General features: G+C 42.7%; 3 annotated features.

Annotated features, from left to right (window-relative positions):
* Positions 9,295-10,467: an enhancer, noted in NCBI's record as "SBE2". NCBI's record gives its function as "enhancer in the ventral diencephalon" and the evidence as "EXISTENCE:transgenic organism evidence [ECO:0001131][PMID:16407397]".
* Positions 9,450-9,456: a protein binding site, noted in NCBI's record as "SoxB1 binding site". NCBI's record gives its function as "promotes enhancer activity" and the evidence as "EXISTENCE:protein binding evidence [ECO:0000024][PMID:22421044, PMID:23674600]".
* Positions 9,488-9,494: a protein binding site, noted in NCBI's record as "T-box site 1". NCBI's record gives the evidence for it as "EXISTENCE:protein binding evidence [ECO:0000024][PMID:23674600]".

Raw genomic sequence — 13,853 nt, 5'->3', positions numbered from 1 at the left:
ACAGTTGTGAAGTTGAAAAGATGACTATGTGTCATGTAATACCCTGACTGAGATAATTACAGCTCTCTGCTGCTTGTGTCTTAACAAAATTTCAAATGGTTTTTATCACCCACGGTTTAAAAGAATGGCACCCTGTAAAGGAAAGCCCATTCACAGGGAGGCGCAAACAGAAACCAAAAAGCAGGAAGCAGGGGTGTGTGCATCCATCTTTACCCCTCCAGTCAGACTGGACAGCATCCTCTGTGATTGCCTGAACTCCAGCTTCCTGACTTCATAGAGTTGATGCTCCATACTATTGCCACTCAGGGAAGGTGCTATGGAGAACATTGGCAGGTGTATAACATGCAGATTGATTGCTCCCCCACGATGTTCTGTGGCTTTGGGGAACAGGGTACACAGAAGGAAAAGAGAGGGTAGGAGAGGATGATCCAAATGAAGGAGATATAATTGTCCCTTTCATTTTAAGACTTCTACCTAATTTCTGCTTCCCAGGAGTATAGAATAAGTAGTTTTCCTCCTTATTTAAAAAAAGCATTAATTTGATTTTTCTAATTGGAACATTTTCTACTCGTTGATTGCCAATTGGAGTCAGATCATGAATAAAAGTTTAGAGTTACATTTCAAGAGAGTCATGCAGTTAAATAATTAAGTTATCTGCAAGAGCAAAAAGCAAGTCTGGATGAGAAGGGCAAATGGGGTCGCCTGGGCCTTCTGCCCAAAGCCAGTGCTGGTGATAAAGGGTGAAATAAGGGGAAACTGCAAGCAGGTCCTCCATGGCCAATGCCAAGCAACCTCATTGGGCAGATAGTGACAGAGTCATAAGAGGTGGCATCTAGACCTGAGAATATGGGAGCAATATATGGAGAAGGGATATTTTTACAATTTTATCCATTCCTCTTTCCTTGCTCTGGATTCTAGACCATGGTGCCAAGGAAACTACCCAGCCAGCCAGAGGAATGTATCGCAGGACAGCTAGAGGTTAGTGATATTCCTAGCTATTAATACTGTAGTGACCTTGTGTTGGTCCACCCCTGAAGCCTCTCGTACTCCTTGTCCAGTGTAAACCAGGTCATCTGACCCCAAGCAAACCAGATGGACAAAGAACGGACTCCTAAAGGAACAAGAAGGACTGGAACCCATGTGGTTTGTGAGGAGTTCCTTGTGAGATAACTCTGTCCACAAGTTCAAGAGGACTCACAGACATATCAAGACAAGCTGAGGATACATCTCAGTTAATATGGTGCTAGCCTAGCATGCATGGCATGCTGAGTTTGATCCCTAGCACTATATAAACTGAGAATGGTATGACATGTTTATAATTCTAGAACTCGGGTGATAGAGGCAGGAAGATTAGAAGCTAATATGCCATGTTGAGAGAGAGTGAGGCTAGGCTATGTGGATAAATGCAGGAACAGTACCTGGCAAGGGGATACTCAGTATGTGCTGTGAAGTAGAGGTGAGCAGAACTGCAAGGGACAAGGCACAGTGATGAGGGCGACCAGTCAGTCCTAACCCAGATGGGATGGCACATCAGTTTGGCGGGGACATCAAAGCCACTTTTCAAAGGGCCCCAAAATCAAGGAGGGGCACCAGAGCCAGAAGAACACAAATGGAGTATGTCTGTCATGAGTCTGTCATGTTTGAGATGGAGAAATGCCCTGGAAGGATTCATGGCAGATCTGACAGGAGAAAGGACTGGGGAATGCAAACACACAGATGTTCAAAGCTGTTAAAAGCAGAAGAGCAGGCCAGAGAGGTGGCTCCATGGTTAATGTGTTCACTGCTCTTGCAGCATCCCTATGTTTGGTTCTTAGCACTCTCATGGTTCATGTACATGTAATTCTAGTTCCAAGGAATCCAATGCCCTGTTCTGGCCTTCACTGGCACCAACATACATGTGGTACATTTACATACTTATATACAGGTAAATTTTTTAAAAATTCTTTTTAAGAGACAGAAGTCACCCCAAGCAACTGGAAGATGAGAGAAAACGACAAAGAAGTAGAATTCTAGAAAGCCAAAGGAAAGAGTAGTTAGTTAAGTGGGTTTAATGAGAGGCATCGTCCTCCAGATCTTGAGGTGGAAATCAAACAATGAGCATCTGTGGGCCATGCTGCTGCCGAGGCCCATGTTGATGTGAGTGGTCTGTGGTCCTGATGTGGCTGGGAGCCATGTTGATATATGTGGCCCATGTCCCTGTGGATGTCAGTGGTCTGTGCCACTACACGGAACCATGTTGTTGTCTGTGAACTGTGCAGCCACCTGAGGCCATGCTGATGTGAGTTGTCCATGCTGTCACCAAGGCCCAAGGGCCACATCTGGGTCTGTGGTCATGGAAGCCATGTTGATGTCTTGGTGCATAACAATCTAACACAGAGACATCCTCACAGGGTTCCCCTGTAGCTGGGTCTTTTGACCTCCTTATAGCACATTGTACCTGTCCCCACTTCCTGTGTTCATAATTCATGCTTTAAAGTTATAACATGGTCTTTTCCTGGTAACTTCCACAACTCTGTCTAAGGAGTGGAGTCTTCTAGCCACCTCTACCTTCAGTTCTTTGTTGTACCCTGTGAGGATGTCTGTGTTAGATATGCTATGCATTTAAAGGACCTTGGCTTTAATGTCCAGATTCTGGCCTCTCACATTGAGAGTTGTATCAAGAGGTGAGGTGACTCACATACTCTAAGAATTAAAGTGTAATAGTACTACAAAAATCTAGCTACAAAACTTGGTAACATACACACCCCATCTATTGCAGCACAGTTGGCCTTGCCTGCACGCACTCACCCTTGTGGAGACTCACCATCATGGCTCAGTTTGAAACTTTTTCCTCTAATACCACTCCTCTCTTCATAATGTGGGAGGTACATTTCTTGTAGCTTCGACAAATTACCAGAGGGGAAGTTTACTAGGGCTTAGAGTTTGCAGGCACAGACCATCGTGGTAGGCTAGGATGCTGATGTGGTAAAGGTAGGAAGTGGGGCAGCAGAAGTGTGGAGCAGCTGGTTACCCCATGTCCACAGACAGGAGGGAGGGAGATAAATGCTGATATTCTATGCATTCCTAGTCCCCAGTCCCCAGTCTATAGATAGTGCCTTCTACATTTGGGGTATGTCTGCCCTTCTCAGTTAAACTGCTGGAAAAGTCCTCACAAACATGTCCAAAGGTGTCTTCTGGGTGGTTCTAACCCTACCATATATATATTAGCAACAAGCCATCACAAAGCTTATCTGGGACCCAGCATGTGCCCCGAGTGCTAACTGCTCAGTGATGGGTTTAGGAAGGATCATACTTCCTCTTCACTCCTAGAGAACATCTCTCACAGAAACAATGGCCCAGTAGAAAGAACAAGTAAGAAAGCATGAAGGTCAGCTTTCGGGATTCAGCCTGTGCTTTACAACATGTGGATGATAGACAGTTACTTTCAAACACTGAAGACTTGAAATTAACTCTAGGATTAGCTTCAATCTGGTCTGGATAGTCCTACACTCACCTCCACCTATGAGGAAATACTTTGTCCTCTGTGGATCTACAGCTAGAGGTTCTAGCTTATGGTCGGGAGAATGATGTCATTGTGGAGAGATTTTTGCCCTATATGAGGGAGCTCCCAATGTCAGTGATGCCCTGTTCCCTCACAGGGCATCCAAGCAGTATGGATGACAGCCTTGAGTAAAATAGGTCAACAGTACTTAAGACAAGTAATGCTTCAATCAGTCTTCAATAGTTTCTGATGGATAGTGACAACACACTACAACACATTACTTATTGTGTGTACTGTGTGCTTGCATATTCACATGTGTGCATGCATGTGGAGACTAGAAGTTGACATGAGACATCTGAGTTCCTCTGAGGTCAGCTCTGTCCTTGAATGCAAAGCTACCTCGATTGTTTTGGGGATCCCTTACCTTTGACTCCAGAGCTCTAATATTGTAAGTACACTGTCACACCCGCTTCGCATTTCTATGGGTCCTGGGGATGCAAACTCTGCTCTCCACACATAATATTTCCAAATTTCCTTTTTAAAGTGGTGTGGACATTTGAAAACCTCACTGTGTAGATTGTTTTTCAAAGATGTAACTATGCATTTTATCTCTCCCCATTAGATATGTTTATTAAAACAGACTGTGGGAAGGGTTCTTCTATTTACTGTAATTTTCTTACTTTGCAGCACCTTGGGAATTCACACAGCCTGCTGTATTTATAGTTGATCCTCCTGTTTCCATAGTTCTCTTACTGCTAAAGCAAGAAGTACAGAACTGATGATGTGTGCTTTTATACCCAATGAATTCCCTTCTTAAACTCACCCCATTTTCCCAAGTCTATCATCTGATGCAGGACTTTTCCCAAAGATAAAAAGAAGACACACCACTCACCAAATGTAAGGGAATTATGTAATGTATAATGTAAGTCCCAAGCCAAACACTTGAATTAACTGTGGGTGTGGGATGGCGGGCAAATGAGGAGGCACTGAGGGCTGTGAGGACAGAAGGTGATGGGGAAAGATAGCGACAATCTTTGCACACATCCCCTGACATCCAAATTCTGCTCAATACTTGTCCACATGAACCCCTGCCTGCTGTCCTTGGGATTTAACTAAGTGTCTGACATCCACAGCCTGGGTTTCCTGGGTCACTTTCCTGGGAGGTCGGTTGTTGGTATTATCTACATTTTCCCTAGTCTGTGCCCTGGCATCTCAGCTGGGACTCCCTGCAACAACACAGGCTTCACACGAACACCCTGGCTTCATTTTCCCCTCCCCCTAGGCTGCACTAAGATTTATGCTGACCCATCTGCTGTCCGAAGATTCAGGGACTCAGATAGAGAAGGTGCTTCACACCTCTCAGTCGCGATTCAGCCATTGTGGATATGACTCACTAAGTTCCCTTCATCTACCATTCTGCCTGTGGGTTCTTATCAAACACAGCAGAGTCAGTAGAGTCAGTCTCCCTCCTGAAAAGCATCTCTGCAGCCAGGATGGTGAGAACCTTATATCTGCTCATTGGATGGCCCTGTCTGCTGAATGTCAACCCAGCAATCTAACACTGTATGGTACACATTTGGACTTGTAGCTCTCTTCCTTGCTACTGAGTTCTGAGTTTCCAACATAAGAGTATTATTTTATCATACAGATCTTTCACCTCCTTAGTTAGAGTCACGCCAAGATATTTTATATTATTTGTGACTATTGAGAAGGGTGTTGTTTCCCTAATTTCTTTCTCAGCCTGTTTATTCTTTGTATAGAGAAAGGCCATTGACTTGTTTGAGTTTATTTTATATCCAGCTACTTCACCGAAGCTGTTTATCAGGTTTAGGAGTTCTCTGGTAGAATTTTTAGGGTCACTTATATATACTATCATATCATCTGCAAAAAGTGATATTTTGACTTCCTCTTTTCCAATTTGTATCCCCTTGATCTCCTTTTGTTGTCGAATTGCTCTGGCTAATACTTCAAGTACTATGTTGAAAAGGTAGGGAGAAAGTGGGCAGCCTTGTCTAGTCCCTGATTTTAGTGGGATTGCTTCCAGCTTCTCTCCATTTACTTTGATGTTGGCTACTGGTTTGCTGTAGATTGCTTTTATCATGTTTAGGTATGGGCCTTGAATTCCTGATCTTTCCAAAACTTTTATCATGAATGGGTGTTGGATCTTGTCAAATGCTTTTTCTGCATCTAACGAGATGATCATGTGGTTTTTGTCTTTGAGTTTGTTTATATAATGGATTACATTGATGGATTTTCGTATATTAAACCATCCCTGCATCCCTGGAATAAAACCTACTTGGTCAGGATGGATGATTGCTTTAATGTGTTCTTGGATTCGGTTAGCGAGAATTTTATTGAGGATTTTTGCATCGATATTCATAAGAGAAATTGGTCTGAAGTTCTCTATCTTTGTTGGATCTTTCTGTGGTTTAGGTATCAGAGTAATAGTGGCTTCATAAAATGAGTTGGGTAGAGTACCTTCTACTTCTATTTTGTGAAATAGTTTGTGCAGAATTGGAATTAGATCTTCTTTGAAGGTCTGATAGAACTCTGCACTAATCTCTGAAGAAAGAAATTAAAGAAGATCTCAGAAGATGGAAAGATCTCCCATGCTCATGGATTGGCAGGATCAACATTGTAAAAATGGCTATCTTGCCAAAAGCAATCTACAGATTCAATGCAATCCCCATCAAAATTCCAACTCAATTCTTCAACGAATTGGAAGGAGCAATTTGCAAATTTGTCTGGAATAACAAAAAACCTAGGATAGCAAAAAGTCTTCTCAAGGATAAAAGAACTTCTGGCGGAATCACCATGCCAGACCTAAAGCTTTACTACAGAGCAATTGTGATAAAAACTGCATGGTACTGGTATAGAGACAGACAAGTAGACCAATGGAATAGAATTGAAGATCCAGAAATGAACCCACACACCTATGGTCACTTGATCTTCGACAAGGGAGCTAAAACCATCCAGTGGAAGAAAGACAGCATTTTCAACAATTGGTGCTGGCACAACTGGTTGTTATCGTGTAGAAGAATGCGAATCGATCCATACTTATCTCCTTGTACTAAGGTCAAATCTAAGTGGATCAAGGAACTTCACATAAAACCAGAGACACTGAAACTTATAGAGGAGAAAGTGGGGAAAAGCCTTGAAGATATGGGCACAGGGGAAAAATTCCTGAACAGAACAGCAATGGCTTGTGCTGTAAGATCGAGAATCGACAAATGGGACCTAATGAAACTCCAAAGTTTCTGCAAGGCAAAAGACACCGTCAATAAGACAAAAAGACCACCAACAGATTGGGAAAGGATCTTTACCTATCCTAAATCAGATAGGGGACTAATATCCAACATATATAAAGAACTCAAGAAGGTGGACTTCAGAAAATCAAATAACCCCATTAAAAAATGGGGCTCAGAACTGAACAAAGAATTCTCACCTGAGGAATACCGAATGGCAGAGAAGCACTTGAAAAAATGTTCAACATCCTTAATCATCAGGGAAATGCAAATCAAAACAACCCTGAGATTCCACCTCACACCAGTCAGAATGGCTAAGATCAAAAATTCAGGTGACAGCAGATGCTGGCGAGGATGTGGAGAAAGAGGAACACTCCTCCATTGTTGGTGGGAGTGCAGGCTTGTACAACCACTCTGGAAATCAGTCTGGCGGTTCCTCAGAAAACTGGACATAGTACTACCGGAGGATCCAGCAATACCTCTCCTGGGCATATATCCAGAAGATGCCCCAACAGGTAAGAAGGACACATGCTCCACTATGTTCATAGCAGCCTTATTTATAATAGCCAGAAGCTGGAAAGAACCTAGATGCCCCTCAACAGAGGAATGGATACAGAAAATGTGGTACATCTACACAATGGAGTACTACTCAGCTATTAAAAAGAATGAATTTATGAAATTCCTAGCCAAATGGATGGACCTGGAGGGCATCATCCTGAGTGAGGTAACACATTCACAAAGAAACTCACACAATATGTATTCACTGATAAGTGGATATTAGCCCCAAACCTAGGATACCCAAGATATAAGATATAATTTGCTAAACACATGAAACTCAAGGAGAATGAAGACTGAAGTGTGGACACTATGCCCCTCCTTAGATTTGGGAACAAAACACCCATGGAAGGAGTTACAGAGACGGAGTTTGGAGCTGAGATGAAAGGATGGACCATGTAGAGACTGCCATAGCCAGGGATCCACCCCATAATCAGCATCCAAACGCTGACACCATTGCATACACTAGCAAGATTTTATTGAAAGGACGCAGATGTAGCTGTCTCTTGTGAGACTATGCCGGGGCCCAGCAAACACAGAAGTGGATGCTCACAGTCAGCTAATGGATGGATCATAGGGCTCCCAATGGAGGAGCTAGAGAAAGTAGCCAAGGAGCTAAAGGGATCTGCAACCCTATAGGTGGAACAACATTATGAGCTAACCAGTACCCCGGAGCTCTTGACTCTAGCTGCATATATATCAAAAGATGGCCTAGTCGGCCATCACTGGAAAGAGAGGCCCATTGGACTTGCAAACTTTATATGCCCCAGTACAGGGGAATACCAGGGCCAAAAAGGGGGAGTGGGTGGGCAGGGGAGTGGGGGTGGGTGGATATGGGGGACTTTTGGTATAGCATTGGAAATGTAAATGAGTTAAATACCTAATAAAAAATGGAAAAAAAAAGTAATTTAAGAAAAAAAAAAGAGTATTATTTTATTCTCATTTTTTGTTTCCTCAATAACCCCATGCTGTGCATCTTTAAGGAACTCAAAGGCAGTCTTGAATAAATCTATAACATTTTATCCCTCTGCATAATTTCTCATTTCAATGACTATAAAAATCACAATAGGAGCTGTCATTTCTCCTTCCTTCATTTGTTTTTGTTTATTGAAGTCATACTGGATAGCATTGGGCTTCGAGGAAGCTGAGCCCACATTCTGTACATACTTGGGAAGCATGTTCAGAAAGGAATAGGTCGTTATTAAAGGCAGATGTGGATATGACTGTTTAAAACTAAACTACTGAATGAAGTAGTCCATAGTAAGCTTCATGCTGGCAGACAAAGTAAATTCGGGGGCTGTGGCTGTAGAAGTGTGTGTGTGTGTGTGTGTGTGTGTGTGTGTGTGTGTGTGTGTGTATGTGTGTATTGTCTTGGAAAGCTTCTAACAGTTTTTAACCAAATGATAGCTTACTAACACTAAAATGATACAAAAGAATATTTCCCCCAAAATAATCTTTAAAAAATATACAATTAAGTTGAAAATATGAAGCAGAATAGGAAAGTATTATAAACGCATGCCCCTATAGAGCAGAAGTAAATATCTCTTGAAGAAACTGTTGCAGGTAGCCCCCTAGCACTGTTTATATTGCTCTCAAGTATAAAACATGCTCAGAGTTCAACCCCATGGAAAGACTAACATTAGGGAATTACGAAGGGCTCATAAGAATACAGAAAGTATGAAGAGTGAGCAGAACTCATCAGGGGAAAGGACAGCAAAAGACATGAGCATTTATTTATGAGCCATCATTCCTTGAGAAGGCCATTCTAGGACAATGAGTTAGTCCATAACAGGATGAAATCCCTGTGCCCAATAAAGTTACCAGATATGAAACTGATGGCATCATCGTCAGCATCAGTCTCCATTTGTCTAACACAAAACCTGTAGTGATGAAGATAATGAAAACCTTAAATATGATATCAAAAAAATCCAACTCGACTAAGGTACCTTCTGATGGTGAGTTGCCAACACCATCTTTCTGTGAGGGAGAATAGATTCTGTATCAGGGACTTTTTTTTGTTTGTTTGTTTCCAACGAGCAAGCCAACCGGAGGCCATCACATGGTGTTTGTGTGTCTATCTGTCTATCAGTTGGGCATGAATGTGACTTGCAGGGCCACAAAGGGACTTAGAGAATCTTTAATTTCATATTCTAACCAGTTGGCCCTATTTGTTTGCTTTGAATCACTCGTTTCAATAAGACGAAAACGTGTGCTAATCCCCCATTCATCAGGGGCCTGGGTGCGTGTGAAATGGATCATGTGGACAAAATAAACCCCAGCCAGACGCAACCTGCCTTTGTTCCCTAAGCTGCTTCGAGGGGACCCTTCACAGGTACCAAGGAGCCATTCCAGCCACTTCACGTGCTTTTGAAGACCCTTTCCTTTTTCTCATCTCGCACATTACTCAGGCACAGAAGAAAAGCTAAAAGCAGGGGATCAGATGAAGGGAGAGCTGAAGGAGCCTAACTCATTTTTCCACACACAGAGATAATTGGCATGGCAGTAATTTTGGAGAGCTGAATTAAATGAATAAGTTGTGACATGGGAAAAACTGAAAAGGACAGCAGTGTCCTGGCTCACACAGAACCGCTACCTTGGTAAGCGTTTTTTGTTTTTTTTTTTTTTTTTTTTTTTTTTTCCTTGAAGACCAATTGATAAAACAGGACAAAAATGTTTTTCCCCGTTAATTGCTTTCAAACACTGTCCTGTTAAACACCCAATTAAAAGGCAGAAGTGTGGTCCTCTGTTTGCCTCTAATGACTGTTTTAAGAGGCTAGGGTGGGTATAGAGGAGGGATGGGAGAGGAGGAAGAGAAATAATGGAAGAGTCTAGCATAGCATTCTCTTTCTCGGAATGTAGAATAAAAAGATCAATGGAGAAGGTTTATCACGGCTCCAGCCCACAAGAGCCTCAAACACAACACAGCTGTGCACCTCTTCTGAAAGAGGTTTCTTTAGAAGCGACATCTCTAAATGCATTTGCACAAACAACCAAACGGCCAGGTTAATGGATATGCAAGGAAGTATTTGGTCAACTCAAAATGTCTGACATTTGACATTTATCAAGTAATTCCAAATTGCAACCACCTAAACATTATTTAAATTGGAGGTAAAAGAGACAAAAAATAAAAAGAAAGCAGAATTGGTTGTGCTTGGACCACAGCAGGAATTTGAAACACACACACACACACACACACACACACACACACACACACACACACACAGACGCTGGAGGGCTTTAATGTGGGTGCTGTGTTTGGGCAAGGGGTAGGAGACCTGGTTAAAGGGGAAAGGAGAGGCCAGAGTTCACTCACCACAGCTCCCATCCCTCCTCTCTCTGCACTTGCTGCCTCCTATTCTCTTCCTGGGTTGCTTCTCTCTGTCTTCCAACTACAGCATAAGACAAGTGAAGAGAGCAAATCGTGCCCTTTACTTTGTAGAGCATCAAATGATTTGGGAACGAGGGGGATCTGGAAAACCTTAGTCTGCTTCTAGATTTGACTCAGAAAGGTGACCAGTGCCTTAGAGCATGGAAGTTGTTAACTTGAAGGCAGCACATAGTAGCTTAGTTCAGGAGCATGGAAAGAACATTCCTAAACCAAGAGAGCCTGGCCAGTGAGTCCGCAGCATTGGTGGTTCAGTGTTATGCAATTTCCTCTATAGATCTGAAATTTTATTTAGCCAACAAGCATCAATGCTAGTGAAAATGACTAGTATCTCTTGGGTCCTGACTGCCTGCAGGATTGTTTTAAAGTACATTTCTTCTGGAAGATCATTGGTTCACATAAAAAACCCATGGAGGTGGGGTAGGGGTGAGTCTTAATGTAATTAATGACATAGCCAAAGAATCTGGACACTCAAATATAAAATAGAAGGCTCATGTACATAGCCAAAAAGTCCTAGAGTCCTATGAACTTTATAACTATTGAAAGATGCTGTGCAAGATGATTGCCTCTTCATTAATATTTTTCTTTTAAGATGATGGATACAAAGATGTTGGCTCATGTACATTTGGAAATTTATAGCGTGCAGTAGATGAAAACAAGGATGGTGGAGCCCATTCTGTTCACATATGGGACACTTGGTCCCCTCTGGTGCCTGGTCAAAGCCAGGATGGTGGCTTGGGGTGCTGTTCTCTGCAGGCATTCACCTGAAGATGTCATAGATGGGATGAGAGAATTGGAGGCAGCAATGTCAGTACACAGGACAAGCTGCCACACTTCTCTTTAGCTCTATCTACACAAGCTCTAAGAACAAGATGAGCATGCCACCGTGAGCAGACAGTATGGTCAGCTTTCAGCAGAACCGATTGGAAAAGTGTGACTTCACTGGGCACCAAGGTCATTCAGAGAAAATCAGATGCCACAAACATGCAAGAGGTGTCCTGGTGATATGACCTTGGAAACAGGACAGAGTCTGGGGGACATTAAGGATGTCGTCTTCTGATACTGTCCACTTTCTCTTGTGGTTTTTCATTCCCTTTCCAAAACTGTTGCTGAGGCTCAGTCTTTAGGAGAGGGAGTGGTAAAACAAACACCCCCACAGACAAATCTCTGTGAATACTGGGCCTCCTCAGCTTAAATGCCACCCACAATTGGACAGAAAAAAAAATGGCCAGTCTCCAGATTCTGGGAGTAGACAAGTGAGGGATGCCAGAATCAGGAATTCTGGAATTTGAGCTGGTCTCCTCTCAGATTCAATCTTCAGTGCCTGTCATTCCCAGGATTGAGGGTACAAGACACAGGAAATGGAGAAAATGGCTCTGTTTCTGGGATCTTTTATGGGCCTCTGGCAAGGTGGGAGTAAATATTCTTCATGACCCAGTAAGTGTTGGAGTGCTGCTGTGGGCAGGCTGGCTCAGGCTCTGCTCACCAGAAGCTCCTAGCCCTGGATGCCTGGAACAGAGACCTCAATGCGCAGGTGATCACAGTAGCAGAGACACCTGTGGCTGGTGACAGCACTGAGCATCTACCATCCTGGGGCACTGCACCATCAACAGATCCAAGAATAATACAGACCATCCACCTGCGACTCCATGGTTCCTGTGCAGGGACAAGAAGGGAGCTCTGGGAACTGTAGGGTAACTAGGTGTGTTCTGGATCAGAGCTATTTTATATGTTAAACTCATTGAGCTGCACACTTTGGATTTGTGCAAACATTTGGCCTTAAGCTAAACCAATACCAAGAAGACAGACAGCTGGTAGGTTTATGCAGGCTGGACTACTACTCCTAGGCCCAGATGCAGCGATCTCTGGCTACATGGTCTGCTATGTAGATCAGTGGAGGTTGCTGGCTTTGTGGAAGGCATCTAAGATGGGATGCAGAGACAAGGAATTGTCCTTGAGAACCTCATAAAGAGACCCATGTCCTCAACTGTCCTGGGGTCATGCCCATGGAATCTCTTCCAGTCCTGGCTACAGTATGAGGATTATACAGGTTTACAACTGTTCAGTCAGACCAAAGGCAGGAATTCTAAAGGAACCAGGTTTGATGGACAGATAGAAACTAATACCGAAGGGATAAATATCCCTAATGCTCAGATCTGAACTAGACAGTCTCATCAGTAGCCTTCTTTTTCCCAAGACATCCTAGGCTTTTCATCAAATCACCTGGAATTCCTGTCACACTCAAAACAAATCTTAAGACCAAGCTTATCAACAACACCTGCATTTTAAAAGACCTCATTAAAACAACTATTCATTAAAGTCCATAGTTCAGAAATAAATTTAGGAACTAAATTAAATGAGGGGAAGGGATAATTACCACAACATGTCTCAGAGAGTGTTATTTAATTTACCATAATAATAAGAATTATGAGCTCTGCACATTTGCAATTTCTTAGCTATTTAGTTTGCCATGAAACAGTAAGAGGAAGTAAAAGAGGAACAGAACATAATAATGAACTGTTGATGCCCCACTGCCATTACCAAATTGATCAATATTGGAATTCATTGTTTCATTGCTTAGTTACACATCCTTAAAGGGGCCAAGCCACTTGCATCATTAAAAGTGATAGAGATGTATGAGGTGCAGGAATGCTGGGGGAGGTGCTGAGGTGTACAGACAGGGTGAGTGTGGTGGGTGGGGTGATCCACTGAGGGGCAGAAGAGCCTAGTCAACACAGCATGATAGCCGGTAACATTTGTCATGGGGCATTTCCTGTAAATAGTCTCAACTCTGTCCCTGCCTCATTGGCTTGCTTGGGATGGACCTTTTGGAACTCTAGTAACTGATGGGTCTCATTTCATCTCTGCCTCAGCACTGCTTAGGAATAAGCTGAGTCCTAATTCACAGGTGCAGACGTCTTTATGGAAGATTTGTGTGCAACTATCACTTTTAAACCATTGGTTCCAAAGTGTATGGTTGGATATTATTGTATTAAAATATGCTTATAGAAACATGAATCCCTTATTACAAATGATCTTCATCTTAACACTTATTTGTAATTCAATCACTTTAATTTAAATACATCTCCCCTATAAATAGAGAAGAGGCTGTTAGACTAGCCTCAAAGCATATCTCAACCAAGAATAGAGCTACCATCTCAGGGTTGCTGGGACAAGGAGTAGAGAT

Source organism: Mus musculus, chromosome 5, assembly GCF_000001635.26.
Source record: "Mus musculus strain C57BL/6J chromosome 5, GRCm38.p6 C57BL/6J".
Taxonomy (NCBI): domain Eukaryota; kingdom Metazoa; phylum Chordata; class Mammalia; order Rodentia; family Muridae; genus Mus; species Mus musculus.
This window is presented reverse-complemented; position numbering and strand designations above follow the sequence as displayed.